Raw genomic sequence first — 21,739 nt, 5'->3', positions numbered from 1 at the left:
ATTTTTTTAAATAATACATTTTTCTAAAAAAATTTACAGAAATAATACGCAAAAAAAAAGATTTTTCAAAAATAATACACCATCAGCCTACTGCAGGCCGACAGAGCCCAGTCGGCCCACAACAGGCCGACTGGTGGCCCATCAGTTTGCTGCTGGCCGATTGGGCTGTCGGCCACCAGATTCAAGCCCAGTCGGCCTGCAGTTGGCCGACAGGGTCCAGTCGGCCAGCAGTACACCGATAGGCCTGTAGTGGGCCGACTGGGCTCTGTCGGCCTGCTGTGGGCCGACTGGTGCATGCCCATTTTTAATAATACAGGCGAATATTTTTTAAAAGTATATATTTTAACACGTTATGAATACATGGTAACATTTATTCAAATACATTTTTAATGGAAATACCATTTTTTTAAACCACACAACATTTTTTAAAATGCTTTTTTGAAATTTTCACAAACTTTTTTTAGAAACACGTGAATATTTTCTTAAAATGTCTTGATCCATCTAAACATTTGTTAACCCACGTGATATGTGAGTATATTGATTGTAATATCATCTTATATTATGGGATGAAGGGAGTACCATTTTGTAGAATGTCATGGATATTTTTTGGAAACACGAGAATATTTCCAGCAAAGGTGACGTACATTCATTTAGTGGCAGGAACCATTTCTTACCATATTTTCCAAAAAAATTGCATGCATTTGAAAGGCGGGAAACTTTTTCCATTGTGATGAACATTTGTTTTGAAAGTTATCGACATTTCCAAACTGCGCTTTTCCCGCCATCCATTTCCCGCCACCCATTTTCCGCCACCCATTTCCCGCCACCCATTTCCCGCCATCTATTTCCCGCCATCCATTTCCCGCCACCCATTTCCCGCCAACCAATTTCCCGCCACCCGTTTCCCGCCACCCGTTTCCCTCCTCCCATTTCCCGCCAACCTTTCCCGCCATACCGCAGTCGTTCTTTCCCGCCATTTTCTCGTCTCTATCTATAAAACCCCCTTCAGACGGAGCTGGATAAGCATTGCAGTGTAGTGTAGTTGAGATGTCCCATTATCCTTTCGATCGTAATTTTCACCCTGGGATGAGCAGGACTCTTCTGAGGCTAGCTACCGATTTCAGGATGGATAATAGGATAGTTCCATGGGACGAACTCACCGGTAGTGACACCATAATGAATGAGTTGGCTCACCAATTACGTAGTTCTGGGTGGCCTGAAAGGACCTATGAGGAGGTACGTAAAGAACTTCTTAGGTTGCATGACAGGTGGAAGAAGGTAGTGGTGCCGAAGAGTGAAACTTTCAGAAGGATTGCAGCAAATAATCCATGTTTATGGACTGAGGAGAGCGAGGACGAAGATGATATCTTCATGCCGCCGCTTTCGGGTTCTGCAACATCGAAGGGCAAGAGTTCTTCATCATCGAAGGGCAAGGTTTCTGCATCATCGAAGGGCAAGAGTTCTTCATCATCGAAGGGCAAGGTTTCTGCATCGTCGAAGGGCAAGAGTTCTTCATCGTCGAAGGGCAAGAGTTCTGCATCGATCGAGGATGACGATGATGACTTCATGTAGTTTTTATGCTGTATGTTGTGAGTTCAGTTACGTGCCATTTAATTTGGATGTAGTTCTATCTAGTTGTTTGTAATGTCTCGTTGTATGAATATTATGTTCTATCTAAATATGATCTTGTAGAGTAGGCATATGTCTCGTACATAAGTACATAGTCATTTGTCTCATACATAGAATAGACATAAGTCTCACACAGAAATAGGTGGTAATGTCTCTACTGATACATAGGAGCGGCAATGACGACGTCTGGCCTGGCGGGGAGGCGGATCTCGAATGACAAATGCATCACATATAACTCGGTTTCCTGTAGCAATGCAACTGAACAACCCTTTTCCATTCCCATTCGCTCAGCATTTCTTGAATCTTGCCATCATCAGTTATGTCAATCAATTTTCTTTCCCCAGGGCCATCTGAATGCTTCCTGCTGACGTAGTACACAAAATCGTCTTCCTTCAACCCTTGCTTCAACACGAATTTAGTCTTCAACCAATCAAAAGTGAGGTCCACTTCACTAACTTGCACAACACTTGGAGACAAGCCTTGGACATGAACAATAGGGCTAAGCACCCACTGAGTACTCTCAGCCATCTGCAACACACAAATCGCTATATATTACAGAATATTAACGGAGCAACTAATACAATTCACCCTCCTATAATTATATTACGAATATTTGCCGTAGCAACTACAAATATTGACAGATTAATTAGTTGACATCTAAATATATTAACAAAAACTACCGGAGCACCTACGAAAAATAAAATGTGGGCTTAAATATACCCTTGAAGCGTGCGAAGGATGAAGGACGAACGGCGGCCACCAAACTGCCGGTGCTCCGGCTCCAACGAAGAACGACGAACAACAGCTTCTTCTCCACCACAGTGCTCCAATTTCACCACCAGCACACTGCAATGCTTATGCAGCTCCGTCTGAAGGGGTTTTATAGGTAGAGAGGAGAAAATGGCGGGAAAGAACGACTGCGATATGGCGGGAAAGGGTTGGCGGGAAATGGGAGGAGGGAAATGGGTGGCGGGAAACGGGTGGCGGGAAACGGGTGGCGGGAAACGGGTGGCGGGAAAAAGTTGGCGGGAACATATGGCGGGAAAAAGTTGGCGCGAACATATGACGATGATGACTTCATGTAGTTTTTATGCTGTATGTTGTGAGTTCAGTTACGTACCATTTAATTTAGATGTAGTTCTATCTATTTGCTTGCAATGTCTCGTTGTATGAATATTATGTTCTATCTACATATGATCTTGTAGTTCCGATAACAGAGTACTAAAATAAAGTAGGCATATGTCTCATACATAAGTACATAGTCATTTGTCTCATACATAGAATAGACATAAGTCTTACACATAAATAGATGGTAATGTCTCTACTGATACAGATACATAGAAGCGTCAGTGACGACGTCTGGCCTGGCGGGGAGGCGGATCTGGAATCGGGGACCATCCCAACCTGTCGGGTGCCCTAACGTGACGAGGAGGAATCTCAGACTCTCCCTGGTCATGCTGTGTATCCTGTGTGGGGCCTGGTGGAGGAGTCGAAAACATGTTCATCCACTGGGTGTGCTGCGACATTTGAGCCTGTAAGTTGTCCTCGGGATGTTGATCACTCCCCCACGTATCATGTGATGCCGACATAGACGCCTGATATCCATAGGCCCCTACGCGATGGAACGGTTCATCATGAAGAATGAGGTCGCGTCAATTAATATTGAAAACAATAAATATGAAGACACATACCTGCTGGGTGTGACGTCTGCTCTGGCTGAAACACGAAACTGGACGAGGGACCGTGCTGCTGTGGCTGTGGAGAAAACACGAAGCTCGACGAGGGACCGTGTTGCTGTGGCTGTGGAGAAAACACGAAGCTCGACGTGGGACCATAGTGCTGCGGGTGCCACGTAGAACTGCCAGGTTGGTCAGGACGGGGTGGCCTGGTTGTCGGCTGCTGTGCTAGGCGTGGACGTGGTTGATGTCGTTGCATGGAGTGACGCGGCTGCTCCTGCTCGTGCTGAACAACATCGGTTCTCCGGGTGCACGTGATAGCCTCGTACACCGTCCGTATCTTATTCTGAATTCTTTCCAAGAAGGGCTGTACCACTGGACAATGTTGAAGAAGAGGTCCAGACGATAGTGATCGTCCAAACGTGGTCACGTCGTCGTACAGTTCGCGTGTCAAGGTAGCCTGCAAATTTCCATGACGATTAATAATGTCTGTCTCTTGCACGTCAAAGTATGTGACAACATTACGTAAAGAAAAAATATCTTACCGCGTACTGCCTAGAGCCCGAAGTATCATAGCTCGGGTACATATCCGACGGAGTAGGATCCGGTAACTCCTCTGGGTGGGAGTACTCAACAATGCGTAACCGTGTTCCGGTCATGTAGCGCCGCAAATAGAGATTGAATTCATCGAGATCGAAATTGTGATTCTCGTGCCATAGATTTGTGTTTGCTGTCTCCCATTCTATAACATACGGCCCTAGTCTAACTAGCCAGTCAGCAGTTGTCCTGTTCATGCCCTTCCTTGGCGTCCTAACATTGTGGTGTGTGTTCAACAATTACCTAAAGCTTCGAATGGAGTACTATGAAAGAAAATGCAACATTGAAAAACTGGTTAATATCTGTGGATGTGTGCTGGCACCGGGTTCTCTATAGGGGGAGGTAGCTCCAACTGCAGAAGACCAAATTGCCTCGTAACCCTCTGTTGTGCCATCTCCTCGACGAAGACATCGAAGATGATCTTCGATTTTGTCATCCAGTAATCTCGGTCCCTTGTGCATAGCACAGACATACCAGCAGGGTATCTCGCTTGTATGGCTGCTTCCGTGTAGGGCTGCCAGATGACCCCGGTGTACGCATCGAACTGCTCGTTCAATGCTGTGTACGCCTTCCTGGTCTGATCACTAGCAAAGCTTCTCTGCAGAGAATAAAAGTTAGTAGCCGCTAGCATCGATCGATCTCTTGTGCAGAAGAAGTTGCATTAAACTACAACACGGTGCATACCTTGCGACGAGTCCAACACAGACCGAAAGTAGGCATGTCGATGCCGTCAACATCAAACATGGCGTCTATAGGCTCATGAACCCGTACATCTGGTCGCCCTATAGAGAACCTCTCCCACGACCACAGCTGTAGGAATAGAGGGCATCCAAGAAGGGCTGGCTTTCTCGATGTAAGCTGGCAACCGTTGCACATACCTCGGTATGTAGCCGCTAACACCGCCGAACCCCAACTCCTCTGTCTGATCTGATCCGCCGTCTGAGCGCTCGCTATCTCGAGTGCCATAGGGATGTAGAGGGCGCTAATAGTGGTGACATGGTTCTCCGTGAACATCACCTTGCCGAAAAGCCACAGTAAGTAGGCCTCGAGGCTCCGAGTGATCTGTTCCGCAGTCAATGGCGCCCGGAAGTTCTGGATCTGCATTAAGCGAAGAGAAAGTTTTAGTAAGCCGCAATTATTTTCTGTAAAACTTTATGCGCGATAACTTGAAGAGAATAGGTAGGGGAAATTACCCGGAAATTTAGCAACCACTCATACTTAGGTCCGTGATGCTCCCATACCAGATCGGGAGCATCCGGAAAAACACCGTGAAAACGTTCTGTAAGAGCTCGCTCCCAACCAGCCGGTGTGTCCAACGGTCCTACGGCATGACCTGCCAACGGTAGTCCGAGCAAAAGTGACACATCCTCCAGAGTAGGAGCCATCTCTCCCCATCTGAAGTGAAACGTGTGGGTCTCTGGCCTCCAACGGTCCACTAAGCAGCTCAGCAAAGACCCATCGATGGCGACGCGTTTCTCACCCGGGATAGACTCAACCAGACGCGCGAAAGGTAAAAGGCCGGCCCATTTCAACTTTCATCAGAGAACTTTTCAGTTACTGTCTCCCATTTCAACCATTAATATGCATGTCAGTGTGCAAATTAATAAAGCACGTACCGCTGAAGCCATCCTGAGTGTATCTTCATGTTTTCCTTAGGAGTGCGAGTGACGAGAGGCTCAAGCTTGCGCTCATACCATATCGCACCACGATGACCCTTATCAATGTTCCCATTCAGCAACCACAATCCCGACATTCCTGCACTTACAAAATTCAGAACATAGTGCCACACTTAATAAAAATTCAGAACATAGTGCCACACTTAATAAAAATTCAGAACATAGTGTCACACTTAATAAAAATTCAGAACAAAGTGCCACACTTAATAAAAATTCATAACATAGTGGCACACTTAATAAAAATTCAGAACATAGTGTCACACTTAATAAAAATTCAGAACATAGTGCCACACTTAATACAAATTTCAGAACATAGTGCCACAGCACACTTAATATAAATTCAGAACAAACTAGTGCTAGCTTAGCTTCTTCCTCTCGCCCTTACTCCTCTACTACCTCTACCTCCTCTTCTTCCCCGGTTGCCTCGTCCACGCCCAGTGACGAAAGTGGGACAATTAGTGTCCCTATGGCCAAATTCATTGCATAGAATGCATTGCCTAGTCGGACCTCCTGCTTCAGATTCATCCATATCATTTCGGATGCGCTGACACTGCCGTCTGCCTCTACTTGTACGCATATGCTCTGGGTTTGGAATGTAACGCCTATCGGCGGGGTTGACGCTGTTGAAATTACCCATTGATCGAAAACCCATCAGCTCACCTGTCCAGGTATTGAGGACAGCCTCTTTCAGAAAATATGGAGACACAAACGATATTGCGTCCATTCCAAGCTGCCCGCAAGCAGCAAGTACATGTGAGCAAGGTAGGTGAAGCAATTTCGATTTATTGCATGTGCACTCACACGTTGGCCAGGCTTCATTGCCAATTTTCACCTCATGTGTCCTCAACTCATTTGCACATCCGAATTTGTTGTTGGCTAAGTGGACCTCAAACCTTCTTTCTTGATTACCGATGGCGACTACAGTGTGTGACCTAGCTTTTTGCATCTTGTTGTCCATGTACTTCGTGACTCTTTCACAGTACCGTGTATTTGGGTTGTTCAAGATATGCTGCTCTGCTATTTGACGTCTGTCTCTGAAATACTTGACGGTGCCATAGAAAATACCCTCAACGATGGCTGTAAGTGGCAATGCCCGGTTTCCTCTGAGGACAAAGTTGTATGTTTCCGCGAGGTTCGTTGTCATGACACCGTACCTTGCTCCATGTGTGTCATGTAGCAAAGACCACCTCTCCAGAGGCTCATGCTCTATCCACTGCTCGAAGGTTTTAATCGACCTCCCGAGCCTTCTCCTAGTACCAGGTGGGTCAAAGCCTGGCAGGTCACATAGCCCAACAGCCTCCTCCTCCACGGCCGATGTTCCTATTGCCAACTGTGCAGCTACTGCTTCAACATGTGCCCTCACCGCTGCATCTCTTGCAGCTTTCCTGTCCCTCACGTGTCTCTGCGTGCACACATTAAGTCTGTCGCGTATCAAATTGTACTTTCATAACTGGTTCTGCTTGCAGAGTTTTTTGAACAGATTCACCAGGTTCTTATTTCTAAACTGCGAGAAGAAATTAGCCCCGAGATGGCGCATGCACCAACGGCTCTGCAAGTCCTGCCATGGAACTTGTTCCTCAGGGCCTGGGTTTGTCAGTGTCCTTATCGCACTGAGTATACCTGCATGCCTATCATGAAGGATGCACACATTCGGCTTCTCCTTGACAACTGATATTTTCAACTGCCTGAAGAACCATGTCCAACTTTCAATGTTCTCACTCTCCACAAAAGCAAATGCCAGTGGGACGACTTGATTTTGGCCGTCTTGACCTATGGCTGTCAGTATCTGACCCTTGTACTTGCCTGTGAGAAAAGTACCGTCAACACATATCACCGGTCGGCAATGCCTGAAAGCTTCGATGCATACACCGAAAGAGAAGAAGAGACGATGCAAAACCCTCACGGTTGGGAACTCTGGCATGAACAACTCTTGGATATCGATATAGGTGCCTGGATTCCGCTGCTGCAGGGTGTGGAGGAGGTGGACAACAGAGTCATATGCATCAAAATAAGAACCAAATCTCCTCTCAAGCGCTGCATGCTTAGCCCTCCAAGCCTTGCCATAAGAAATTCTGTACTTCAACCTGGCGAACACTTTTGTCTGCACTGCCTTCACTTCCATAGCTTTGCCTTGCACTATCTCATCGTAAAACAGTCGAGCAATAAGCGTGGATGAAAGGTTGGCATGATCTTGAGGGATGCAGGGAATAAGACAAGTGTGATTAACTAAGTCACTTATCACCCAACTTGTGCCATACTTAGGGAGAAAGCCGTGCACCCTTGCGGGACAATCTGCATTCTTGCATACCATAGTGAGGAATTTCTGACTGGACACCTCAGCTTTGAAAACCCTTTGCGTGGACATTGCCCAATTAATTATTGCATCCTTCAGGGCTTGCTTGTTCGGATACATAGCACCCGTCGCAATATTGTTCTGGTGATATTGCCAGGCTGAATCATGTCCATCATTCACGGTCATTGCAGATGATAAGTCATGATTCCACCATGCAGGATTCGGGACCTCCTCTGCATTTTCTTCTTCATCTGACTCGTCAGAATCATCGGCATGACCCCTTTCAACATCGGTGTCTTCTTCTTCCATCTGGTTCTGCATGTGCCCATCTACCTCGTCAGCGTCCACCTCGCCATTGTAATCACCATCAGCATTTCCTCCTTCTACCTGACTACTCTGCCCTGGTTCATAACCATAAGCATTTCCTCCTTCTACCTGACTGCTCTGTCCTTGGTCGTAACCATAAGCATTTCCTCCTTCTACATGACTGCTCTGTCCTTCGTAGCCACCCTCCCCTTCATGTGCAGTGACCTCCTTCACGACGGGAAGCACTAAAGCAACAGGATTGCATCCCCTTCGTTCACAACCTTGTAACCACCGCACCCAATCGGAGTCTCCCTCTATTGGCCTCAAATAAAAGTAAATTTTTGAACTTGACCGTGTCCACAATGCATGAACACCGACGGTGTGTGTTTCAGTATCAAGACCTAAACTTGCCGCAATCCATTCTTTCAACTGACTAACAGACCATGTTTGTGGTGCGCTGATTGCAACCTCTATGTGAGTAAATTCACTCAGATCTGCTCCCAACTCATTTGTTTGGACAGTACCAGGACCATAGTAAAATCTCAACTTCACTACATCGGACATCTCGACTCATCTATTTTTTTTCAACATAGAAATACAAGTATTAGATGTCTATATATATATATTACCAGGACCATAGTAAATAATATAATAAATAGGCCCATGTTTACTAATAATAAATATGCCATGTTGATAATTCAGTTTATTTGAATTATATGGCCATGTTGATGTATTTTTTATTTTAATCTATGTTAAAATAATTTAGAAAAAGGCATGCGTCTTATTTCTACGATCATGTAAAATTCTTCCTTGCTAAGAAGTTTTTTTGTTAAACTACAGCGTGGCTGTTTAAAAAAAACAGTGTGGCATTGCTTGTTATGGGTTAAACTTTAGAAAATACGCATAATAAAGGTTAGCGGGTAATCCGCTTCATATTCGCATCGGGTACGGACTGAAACGTTTTTTAACATGTAGTTCTACTTTTCCTATTTTTTGCTTGCTTATTAAATTTTCGTCAAACTAACATGCTATGCACATGCCGACCCCAACTCTTCAAAAAAAAACCTTCTCTCTTCTTTCCAACTTTTTATTCATGTTTCCAACTTCTTATCCAGCACCCGTGTACGTGTCAAGTATTAAGCAACAACTTATTATCCCACTAACAACTAATACAATTCACACACCTACAACTATATTACGAATATTTGCCGTAGCAACTACAAATATTTACGTATACTACCGGGGCAAATAACAATAATCGCACACAAATTTATTTTCACATCGAACGAAGCGTGCGTGCGAACGAATAATATTTACGTATACTACCGGGGCAAATAACAATATTTTCGTATACTACCGGGCCAAAAAATAATAATCGCACACAAATATTTACGTATACTACCGCGGCAAATAACAATATTTACGTATACTCCCGGAGCACCTACGAAAAATAAAATGAGGGCTGAAATATACCCTTGAAGCGTGCGTGCGAACGAAAAACGAAGAACCACGAACGAAGAACGACGAACGACGAACAACGAACGACGAACGACGAACGACGAACGACCTCCACCACCACCACCTCCACCACCTCCACCACCTCCACCACCACCACCACATCACCACCCCAACTGCCCCAACGACGAACACTGCCCCAACTTCACCACCACCACCTTCACCAAAATGCTCACCACGACCACCACGAGCTACCCCGTCAGTAGATCGACACCTCTTTTGGCTGCCCTAAATGAGTTGAACCCATTCACGGTGCCAAAATCGTGAAAATGTAGCTCATTTAGGTGTACAAATGTGTGCCATTTTTCTGTAGAGAGACGAGGAGGAAGAACACAACAGAATGAGCCACGGGAGAAGAATAATGGAGGAAGGAGAGGGTATGGGCGGGCAGGGGAGAAGGCTAGGGAGAAGAAATAATGCAGAGAGAGGGAGAGGATAAGGGCGGGCTGGCCAGCGCTTGTCAGGTCGGCTGCACCCTGTCGGCCACCAGGTGGCCGATCGGCGAGCGGCAAGCCGACAGGGGCGCACCACGCCGACAGGCCGCTGCCTCCCCCCTCGCGACGTGGCACGACCAACCACAGGCCGCCGCGTGGCTGCCCGGCCTGCAGTCGGCCTCCTGATAGCCGATCGGCCTGCTGTGGGCCGACTGGGCTCAGTCGGCCTGCAGTGGGCCGACGGTGTATATTCTTGTAAATTCTTTTTTCTGCATATTATTTCTGTAATTTAAAAAAAATTGTATTATTTAAAAAAAATTAGCTATATATGTGTGGTTTGTCCGTGTTGTAGTCTCACTCCTCCATGTACACTATTCTCAGGCTTCCGACTTTAGCCTTCCCACGCCTGGGCACCAATGTCACCGTTACGCACTTGTCTCCATCGGCACCCAGGTCCTCTAAGAGTTCGTTCAACGCCACCCTCATGCTCGTCTCTATCCTCATCCCCTTCCCGGTGCCATCCATACGGGGATGGCTCAAGCACATGTAGCTCCCGGCCATCTCCCGCCCACCCGATTTGACCTTCTCGTGCTCCATGGCGTTGATGTACACGTCGAACTTAACCATCCCTGTGCCGTTGGTCTTGGTTCCCTCTAACACCAACACCAGCTCCCGCGAGCTCCGTAGCACTCCCGACCGTCTCACCTCCGCGCTCACAGCCGCGTCGTCGACGGACACTGGGAACCTGACGGACTTGACAGAACTTGTGTTGCCATTCACGTTCGGAGTTGTTGGTGGACGTGCGTCGGCCCACGGCATGCCGACACCATCGAACCTATACCGAAGCTTCTTGGTGTCAAGCACGTCCTGAACGGTGATCCGCACCCGGTGGAACTCCTCGTCATAGAAGAGGAAGGAGGAGTCCAGCCAGTCGGGGTCCGTGAAGTCGACATGGCCGCGGTAGCCACGGGCAGTGCCGATGTCGCGCCATGCCTGCCACAGGCGGTCAATGTTGTTGTGGTGCAGGTAGAAGAGCGGGTCCCGGCCGGCGGAGTAGTACGTGCCCATGTTCTCCACGTTAGGGAGGCCTATATCACCAGTCCAGGCGTGCACCGCGTCGTGTGCGGAGAGCTCCACTGACCCACCGCCCGGCTGATTAAACTGGCCAGCACGGAAGGGTTGCCCATGGAAGAGGGGCGGTAAAGCTGCATTGCCAATCATCTGAAATATACCGCTTGAAATAAGTGGGTACCTATCTTAAAAAACAATTATCAACTCAAAAAATTATCTGAAATATATATAGTTGAAAAAACGGATTTATCAAACAGTCGATGAATCATATTGTTTGTAAGTAAGTTCAAAAATAAAAAGGTACACGTGAACGTAGGTAGTACACTTGTTTGTACATGGCCTTGAGGTTGTGTTGGATCTGCTGCTCGTCGGTCAAGTTGCTCTCGACGTCGACGAAGTCCAGGTCCACGACCCTGGGGGGCGCGTGCCTCGGGTTCTGTGCCGGGTCGTAGAGCGGCAACGACGAGTTGGCGAACTCGGGCGGCATCCGCATCCCCTCCGGCACGTCCCAGCTCCAGAACGGCAGGGCAAAGTCGGGCTCGCCAAGCAGCTTGGCCGCGATGCGCTCGAAGAAGTAGAGGTAGGCGCGGTGGAACGGGAAGAAGAACCAGGAGTAGTGGATCTGCATGTCCAGCTCCGGGTTGGCCGTCTGGCGGTATGAGCTAGTGCAGTAGGCGCAGTGAACGTTGACCAATTGGTAGAAGCTGCGCGGGTCGCTGTGCGGCAGCGCCTTATCGAAAAAGGGTTTCTCCCGTTTTGTATTCCAAAGCAACCAACACCGAATATAAATAACGCTGTGGCGAGCAGCATAACACATCAAGAGAAAAAGAAGAAAAAACAAAGGGAGTGCCTAGAACTCATTTAGATGAGATATAATTTGGTCTCGTTCACCTTGAAAACAAAAACAGATACAACCCACGTCAGCACACACGCATCTTATAGCATCATATCCAATGGCTATAAAAGATTAATAAGACCAAACTATATCTCATCTAGATGAGTTCTAGCAAAACTGAAAAACAAATGCTAACCACGGCAGCTTGGCAAAGCGAGGTTGACCCACCCCTGCGGCACCCACCGGAAACAAAACAGTGCGGCAGCGCCTTCATCAGCGCCATCACGCGCTCGTACTTGTCCATGTACTCCGCCCCCACCGCGTGCACCAGCCGCCGGAGCCGGAGCGGCTCCGTCGGGTCCGGTAGCTGAAGTTGATCGGCTCCGACGCGGGCGCCGGTGGGCAGCAGTAGAAGGGCGGCAGCGCGTGCGGCGGGAGCTTCGGCTTGCCGCACGTGTGGAGGCTGGTCGCGAGAGGCCCACCGATTTTCTTATCGCCGCTGACAAGTGCATGTGGGGCGGTGGGGATGATGTACTGATGCAGGCCAGAGACGGCGAGGAGCGCTCTCGCAAGAGTGGAGCCACATGGGCTCATGGACGCCGGGAAGCCGGTGTAGACGGCCGTGGCCACGGCGCAGACGAGAAAGACGCAGGCTGCGAATGGAGCACAGCCGCCTCTGCATGCCATGGCTTCACGTGCTTGCATGTTGCCTCGCACATGAAGGCAATGGTGTACTATATTTGGGAAGAAGATGTTTGCCTCGGCAGCCCTGCATACGTACTACCAACTGCGAATACAAATATTATTCAACGTGAACTTTATTGCATATACGGCTTATAAGCTGCTGTCAGAGATCAATGATCTTGATTCTTTGGTAACGTGTGGAGAAGGACTTTCCTTTTTGTGTTTACATGTGAACCACGCTTGATTTGATTGGCATTTTGCTCTCACCTAAACAAGCTAGGTAACACGCATGATCCCATTCCCCATGGTTGTAGCTAGTTAAGATTGTTATTATTTTTCATTCGCAAAAAAAGAGATTTTTTTTTACGGGGAAAGCATTTCATTACTTAATCATTCGTAGTGTTAGAATCCTTCATAATGATAATGCCAACTCCTGATGGACATTTGCAAGCCAACAAAGCCATCCTTTGTTGTCCACGCCCTAGAGCTGCCATGGCATGTCCAGCCTTGTTCTGTGTGCGATTGATCTTCCAAACCTGGGAGTGTCGCTCTTTTTGCAGCTCGATGCTTTCTGTCAAAAGGTATACCTGTTTTATCTATGACTTGTTCTTAATTTTATTTGCCAACGGACACAAGCCCTTGGGAAACCCTATTGGTTAAGGGTATTTCTTCCGTCGGGGCAATTGAGTCATAGTGCCACATGTCGTGCTCATTGGGGCAATTGAGTCATAGTGCCACATGTCGTGCTCACCAGTCCCGTGCAACCACATGACCCTTGTGGGTGTGTTTGTTTTCTTAGGTAGTCATGACTCTGACTCCCGCTATCAAAAGGGCACGTTAAATCCTATATGGGATGACCACCTAGCTAGTGGACAATCGTTTAGCTTACAGACCCCGCCCAAGAAGACTATGCCGATGATTTCTCTCAATGCTGAACTCGTGGGTCCAGTTGGCTACGCTGAAAGGGTGGTTAGAGTGCTGAGTTGATTCGTGTGACGATGGATTCTCTTGGCGACGGATTCATTCGAAATTAAAAAAAATCACAGTTTTTCAAAAAAATGCAAAATTCTTCGTGAATTTTAGAATAAATTGCTTTCTAAAAGTTATAGAAATTCATAAAATATTCCTTTTTATGGAAATGTTCACAAATTCAAAATAATGTTCGTGATTAAAACACATTTTTGAAAATGGTTTTGAATGTTCAAAACAAGTTTCCATTCCTAAGAATTCTTATCAAATTCAAAGAAAGTTCGTTTCTCCGCCTTAAGAATGGTTCCTGTTTTCGAAAAATGTTTGTGAATTTTTAAAAATCTTCCTATTTCAAGTATTGTTTGCCCTTTTCCAGAAATTAACGATTTTTTCCAAAAAAATGATCGCATCCTTTTAAAAAATCAGGAGGTCATCACAACCTCGACAAGGAGGCGCACGTGAAAGAAATAACGGCACGAGTTGGGTAGTGGCCGCCGGTCCGACCAACCCCACTACTATAAAGATGTCGCGGGCCAAACATGACCCGCGAGAACACTACAACTCTTCACTCTATCGTCCCACTGTTGTGGAAACCGTTTTGATGGACACATCAATTATCTCTCTCGATCCTTCTCGGAAAACAATCTCACCCATTGCAACGCACGGGCATATGTGCTAGTTTGGAATAAACACAACTATGAAAATATACAACTCGAGCACGGCCAGAGTATGCCCATTTGATCTGGAAAAACTTTCCAGTCAGAAATCACTTTTTTTTCTGTAATGATACCTGACAAACTTTTGCTGGGAGTGAGATCCCAATGAATGCCCCCAGAGCCACACGACCCAGATCCAAAGGATGGTAGTTATCGAAGAAAATTCAAGTAAAAATAAGCAACTGACATGCTTTTTTTGAAAACTGCCACCACCGTTAACACTAAGAGGCTGTTTGGTTCTCAGCCTCAGCTCGCCACGCCTAAGATGAGGCGTGCCACGACCTCTTAGGCAGGAGTTTGGTTCTCCACCAAGGTTAGGCTCGCCACGGCGCCACAGGGCCTTTGCCGCAGAAAAATTCGCCAAATGTGTGGCGCTCGATTTGCCCGCCACACTCGCCGCGGCGCGCCAAAGAAGCCGCAAAAATCCCCGCGGGCCTGATTAATAAAGTCGCCGCTTCCCTGTCCCCCCCCCCCCCCCCCCCCCAAAACTCTGCTCCTCATAATCTTGACCGCCATGGATGAGAGCCCTTCTCTCTCCTGACCGATCCAACTGAGGAGGAGCTCCCCGCTGCAATCGACCTTCTCTTCTCTCCTCCATCTCCTCTATCTCATCACCTACTATTCATCTCATACATGCAGATCTAGGCGTTCTTGTTTTTTCAAGAGAAAAATAGCAGCCTTCTTCCGTGATCTGCGGGATTTCCTAGTCTAGCAGCTGCTTAGTTCTGCCCCTCTTGCATCTACGATCTTCCTCCTTATAGTCAAAGGTCAATCTTGTTAAGAGCAAAGGTAACACCGTAATCCCCTTTTGGAATTGTTACATTTTTTTAGAAAATCAATTGTTGCCTATTTGTACGAGTGAGAGCATACATAAGTAATTTCTTGTAAAATATGTGATGTTAATGACTTAATGTAAGATTGGGCATCTCTCTGTGTTCTTTCTTAGAGATGTGTTAGACTGTTTATTTCCTCCATAATCTATTTAGTCATTTGTATTTATGTTGAATGAAAAATTTACACTGTTCCACTCACTGATGCCATCATAGATTTCTTTTAATGATTTTATTGTTTCATAGATGGACCGAAGGACATTATGCTTACAGTATTACACGCATTATTATGACTACTACATGTGGAGGAGAAGATTGCTTGCAGCCATTCTTGTGTGTTTAGCCATGTACTGGTACAGGATTAATGTCCGAAAAAGGAAGAGAAAATCTATAACTTATGCTCCCATGTTCGAACGAGATGTCGAAAGGATGTCACGCCTAAACCGTATGTATTATGGAACCAAAGCTCACTGCATAAGTGAGTTGCGCATGCGGAAATATGTTTTTCACAAGCTGTGTGCCAACCTGAGACGTCGTGGTCTGCTGGTGGACACATTCCATGTAACAGTGGAGGAGCAAGTTGGCATGTTCGTCCATGTTGCGGGGCATAACTGAAAAAATAGATCAATTGGTTTTGAGTTTTATCGATCAGGCGAGACAGTTAGTAGGTACTTTAATGCTGTTTTAGATGCGCTGTGTATCCTTGCCCGTGATGTCATATGCATCAGAACTATTGAAACACAATTGAAAATAACAAGTAGCTCCAGATTTCACCCTTACTTTGAGGTACACCCAAATTTAGTCACTAGTATCTGCAATGTATTTGTAGGGATGCATAGGAGCTCTAGATGGTAATCATATACCGGCATGTGTGCCTATCCACATGCATGATAGGTTTAGGGGTAGAAAGTCCTTGCCCACACAGAATGTGCTAGCAGCTGTTGATTTTGACCTAAGGTTTATATATGTTCTTGCTGGATGGGAGGGATCAACCCATGATTCTTATGTGCTCCAAGATGCCCTATCACGTCCCAATGGCCTTATAGATGTGCGGGTAGAAAACAATGATGGAATCTTTTGGAGATTTACGTGCTTTTACGGAGAACCAAAATGGAGAGGAGGCACCTATCATGGAGAACTCTTAGAGATCTACACCATCAATCTTCTATCCCTTGGCTTGTTGCTGGTGATTTTAACGAGATCTTGTACTCTCATGAAAAGGAGGGTGGTAACCTGAGACCGGTTAAAATGATGGAGGACTTCAGGGAGGTACTCGCTGATTGTGGTTTAGAGGATCTGGTTATTCTGGAGATTTATTCACTTGGCGCAGAGGTCGTATCAAGGAGCGTCTTGATCGTGCTGTAGGGAACGGATTGTGGCAATGTCTATTTCCTGCAGCTACTGTAACAAATGGAGACCATAGTAAATCAGACCATCGTCCGCTTATAATTGATCTTGAGCCGAATGATATTCCTATCCCTCGGTCAGGTGGTTGCAAGAAATTCAAAGCTCGGTGGTTACAAGAAAATTCAGTTCAGGAGACTGTCGCCAACGCATGGGAGAATGCGGCAGGGGAGCCAAATTTCGCTACACGCACAACCCTTGTGCATGCCGTGCTTCATAAGTGGGACAAAGAAATTCTGAAGGCCCCAAAGAAGAGGTTGGATGACCTGAAGGCACGGCTTGAGGCGACCTGTAGGGAGCAACCAACATATGAGAACTCAGCTCGGTTACGAGAAATATTGATGGAAATTGAAAATATACTAGAAAAGGAGGAAGTATATTGGCTGCAACGCTACTGTGCAAATTGGCTTAGGAATGGAGACCGTAATACTAATTTCTTTCAGAATTTTGCTTCGGCCAGGAAGAAATGGAACTTTATTAAATGGTTAAAGGGTGATGATGGTAACTGGCGTGAAGGTAATGATGAATTGGGGAGTCTCATTTCCTCTTATTTTACTAATCTGTTCAGTGCGGATGTGTCTGATCCAGATATGGAGGTTATCAATAAAGTGAATCCGAGGGTTACAAGGTATATGAATGAGTCATTAACAGCTCCATACACCGCAGAAGAAGTAAAAAAAAACTCTGTTTAGTATAGGAGATCTCAAAGCCCCTAGTCCTGATGGACTTCACGCGATCTTTTATAAAAAGTTTTGGCCGTTGCTAGGGAATGAGTTGGTCTTGGCTGTTCTGGAAGCTATTAACTCTAGTACAATACCGAAGGGATGGAATAATACCACAATTGTGCTCATTCCAAAAACAGTTGATCCAGAGAACATCACACAGAATCGCCCCATCAGCTTATGTAATGTTGTTTACAAGGTAATTTCCAAAATGATGGCAGCCAGGCTGAAAGTGTTCCTCCCAGAGCTGATTAGTGACACTCAAAGTGCATTTTTTCCAGGACGTGTCATTACAGATAATGTTATAGTGGCTTATGAGTGTCTCCACACAATGAAGAAAAAGAAAGGAAAAATTGGCTTGTGTGCGGTAAAGTTAGATATGCACAAGGCATATGATCGTGTTGAATGGAGTTTCCCGAGAGCCATTCTTCTCAGAATGGGCTTCTCACTGGCATGGGTTGAGATGATAATGCAGTGTGTAAGCACAGTAAGATATAATGTCAGGTTTAGGTTTAATAATTTTGAGACGGAGGAGATCATACCAACAAGGGGACTTCGGCAGGGGGATCCCCTCTCCCCATACCTATTTCTCCTTTGTACTGAGGGATTGACTGCACTTATTAATGAGGCTGAAAGGAAGAATGAGTTGATAGGAGTGCAGGTATGTCGAGATTCCCCGTCGGTCTCAAATCTGTTATTTGCTGATGATTCATTAATCCTTATGAACGCAGACTCGCAGAATGCAATAGCCCTTCACGATATTCTAAATAGGTACTGTGCAGCTTCCGGCCAATTAGTAAGTGAAGCTAAATCCTCTATTTACGTTAGTCCAAATACTGAAGTTTCAACTAAGGCCGAAATTTGTCAAATATTGAATATTCTCACTGAGTCGCTATCAGATACGTATCTTGGTTTACCCTTGATGGTGGGCCTCGACAGGTCGGATTGTTTTATGCATCTTATTGATCGAGTTTCTCAAATGGTGAATGGATGGAAAGAGAAGACATTGTCCCTTGGGGGCAAGGAAGTGCTTCTAAAAGCGGTTGCTCAGGCAATCCCAACATATGCAATGTCCGTCTTTAGGCTGCCAAATAAAATTTGCAAGGGAATCACCGACGCGATGGCGCAGTATTGGTGGGGTGATGATGAGAACCAGAGAAGAATGCACTGGCTAGCATGGTGGAAAATGTGTGTTCCTAAGGATATAGGAGGAATGGGATTTAGAGACTTGTGTAGCTTTAATAAAGCACTCCTAGCTAAACAAGTTTGCCGTTTGATTGAAAATACTGAATCCTTATCTGCAAGAATTCTCAGGGCCAAATATTATCCGGACGGTAATATCTTATCAGTTCAGTTGAAGAAGGGATCTTCTTATGTTTGGCAAAGCATATACTCAGGTATTGAAACTATTAATCAAGGATGTACTTGGAGAATTGGGAATGGTTTAACAGTAAATATTTGGGATGATCCATGGATCCCTACTAGTAGCTCCAGGAAGATAGTTACCATGCGAGGTTCCTCTCTCCTCACAATGGTACATGAGCTTATTGATTCGGGTACTGGATATTAGGACGAGACATTAATTAGAGATATTTTTTCGGGAGTGGATGCAGACAGAATCCTTCAAATCCCATTGTCAAACGGAGATATGGAAGATTTCGTTGGTTGGCAATATACAAAGTCACATAATTTTACTGTACAATCAGCCTACTACATTGAGTGGAACTGTAGGTATGGCAGAAAGTTTGAAGGACGTAACATACAAGGTGGTTCGGCTGCTAACCCAATTTGGAGAATAATATGGAAATTGAAAATCCCAGGGAAAGTCAAGGTTCATGCGTGGCAAATGCCACATGGTGCTATTCCATGTAAATCTATTCTTGCTAACAAGCATATGAAAATTCATACTGCATGTCCTGTGTGTCAGGTGTATACTGAAGACATTCGGCATGCTTTATTTGAATGTGCCCGAGCGCAGATGGTTTGGGAAAATCTGGGTTTATTGGAAAAAGTTGAAAGAACTCTGAATGTTGATAGGGCCGGTTAACTGTACTGGAGGAGCTGATTTGTACTTCGATTGATGACCCACTATATCTTGCTCAAATCCCTGTATCATGTTTGATTGCGGTGGCCAGTTGGTTCCTATGGTGGGAAAGGAGACAATGTGCAAAAGGAGAAAATATACCTGAACCTGAACGTTCTGCCTTATCAATACAAGCTCTTGCTCTTAACTTTTGTCGGGCGGGCACTGTTCAACTTGCGGCAAGAGAGGTAATGTGGGCTAAACCACCGCAGGGTACAGTCAAGCTGAATATAGATGCATCAGTTGAGTATGAAGGGAGTACTGCTTCCATTGGCACGATCTTGAGAGATGATGCTGGCGATTTTATTGCAGCTGAGGTCTCCTATATGGGTAAAACAATTGTACAACTGTTATGGTGATTGGCGATTTTATGAGCCGTCCATCCACCCCGATCTGACGGTGGGAAAATAAGAGTTACGAGGAGTTACAAAACTAAAATTACGGAAAATTATATGTAACGATGGGACCATTACAATATTTTAGTGGGACCAGTTGTTTTTTGCAAGGGTAAATCCGTCACACCATAACCTGCGGTGCCCACATCGAACTCACGTATCTGCCTAGCCAGCCACGCCGCCGCGGGGATAATGGATCGCCGCCGCATGGCTCAGCCATGGCCACGTCGCCGCTGTCCACCTCCGCCATGGCCGGCCTAGCGCCGCCGTCCATGTGCACCATGACCGGCCCAGCGCCTCTGTCCACCTCCTCCATGGCTGCAATGGCGTCGCTGCCCACCTCCCCCATGTCTGCCTCAGCGCCGCCGCCTGCTTCCACCGTGCTCACTCACCCAACTGCCGTTGTTTACCTCGACCATGGCCCCCAGCAGCTCTTCCCATCACCAATCCATCCCCCTATCTCACCATTCCCATCGCCGGCAAGGTCCGCAAGAAGAGGCGGACATGAATCCCCAAGATCAAGATCCAAGAGGACTAGGATGATTGCAGCGTCAGAGAAGAATTTGTAACAATCTACAATAAGGTAAACCCCCTCTTCCAATTAGCATAAAAGCTCCAAGTTCTCCCCTTTGTTCTCCAATTAGCATATTCTCTGGATGGTCTGCAGGTTCGAGTAGAAACACATCAATGAGGTCTTGTTTCATTAGGATAACAGAACACATAATCTGTAGAAGTAGGATGCAGTATTTTCATTTGCTGAGTTGATGAATAAGCTTTAGTTCATCTTATACCAGAATGGCATGAATCATGATACTGGTGTGCTTCCATGGCAAAAATAATTCTACAACACTAGAAACTCCACATATGTGTACTACATAACAGGAGTAGCCAGATAACAGGAGATACAAGAGGAATATTACAAGTGTTGATAATTATCAGTAACTAGTAGGCTATTAGTTACTGTTAATTTTTGTAGAGAGTTTATATCACTAAATTCACAATTGCAGATCTAGCATAAAGATGGTTAGTATAAGAAGCAGAGTTCTGTTCATGTACTCAAAATGTAAAAGACATTTCGAAATCGGGAAACTGCGATAGGAGCAGGTGCCATTAGAGAACAATTAGCAGAAAAAAATTCCGAAAGGGTTTCTATTTAATGATGAAATTAAAATGGATAAGTAGAAAAGGCTTTTTGGATTTTTTTTAAAAAATTCTAGAATGAAAAGAAAAATAATCTAAATCAAAAGGAAATGGTTGAGACTCCCAAGGAAATAAGTGGTTAAAAGACAAGGAAATCATGTAAGTAGTAATCATGTAGCCTGTTTGGCTATCGTGGATTGCAACCAACCTGAACTCTCTGCATTGCAGTGTCATGCCCAACTAAATTCCACAACAAGCTAGCTTGAACTATCTGGATAGCTTGAATTGCAGAAGCAGTAGCAGTAGCAGTAGCGGTCAGTACTGAAGTTGATCTATTAGGATTATTTTATTGTTATGTCTTCAAATTTCTGGTGCCTCTCGCTTCATAAGAAAAGATTAAATCTTTCAGATATTACATTTTTATTTGGAAGCAACAAAATCATAGATTACAAAACTGAAGTGTAATCAACCTTTTCTTCTCAGCTAGTAGTTGGATGTAGCAGTATGGGAGTTAGTAATTGAATTCTGTAGTTCACCTACCAGCAAGCACTCTTACATTTAGTTCGCTCACATTCTTTTGAATACTGCTAATTGAATGATACAGGACCATGCTAGTACAGACAGAAGGTATGTTCTTTTATTTACTTATTTTATCATTATGTCATCGACATACAAACCAAAACCATTTTATAACCGCAGCAGGATGAGCAGGCACAATACCATTATCAAGAAATTTTACTTGTACATTGTGAAAAATTATCGAT

The 21,739-nt window shown here is 45.5% G+C and overlaps 1 long non-coding RNA gene and 1 pseudogene across 1 annotated transcript; both read right to left on the bottom strand.

Moving 5' to 3' along the window:
• Window positions 1–2,688: 2,688 nt before the first annotated feature.
• On the bottom strand, window positions 2,689–4,111 carry LOC120962651 (uncharacterized). The gene is made up of 3 exons (XR_012182905.1): window positions 3,851–4,111; window positions 3,321–3,765; window positions 2,689–3,241 (listed from the first exon to the last, which is right to left on the bottom strand). It is a non-coding gene; the product is annotated as an uncharacterized lncRNA (long non-coding RNA).
• A 6,338-nt stretch (window positions 4,112–10,449) lies between these two features.
• On the bottom strand, window positions 10,450–12,761 carry LOC109782396 (polyphenol oxidase I, chloroplastic-like; annotated as a pseudogene).
• Between the last annotated feature and the right edge of the window lie 8,978 nt (window positions 12,762–21,739).

The sequence above is a fragment of the Aegilops tauschii genome, chromosome 4 (genome assembly GCF_002575655.3).
Source record: "Aegilops tauschii subsp. strangulata cultivar AL8/78 chromosome 4, Aet v6.0, whole genome shotgun sequence".
Lineage (NCBI taxonomy): Eukaryota > Viridiplantae > Streptophyta > Magnoliopsida > Poales > Poaceae > Aegilops > Aegilops tauschii.
This window is presented reverse-complemented; position numbering and strand designations above follow the sequence as displayed.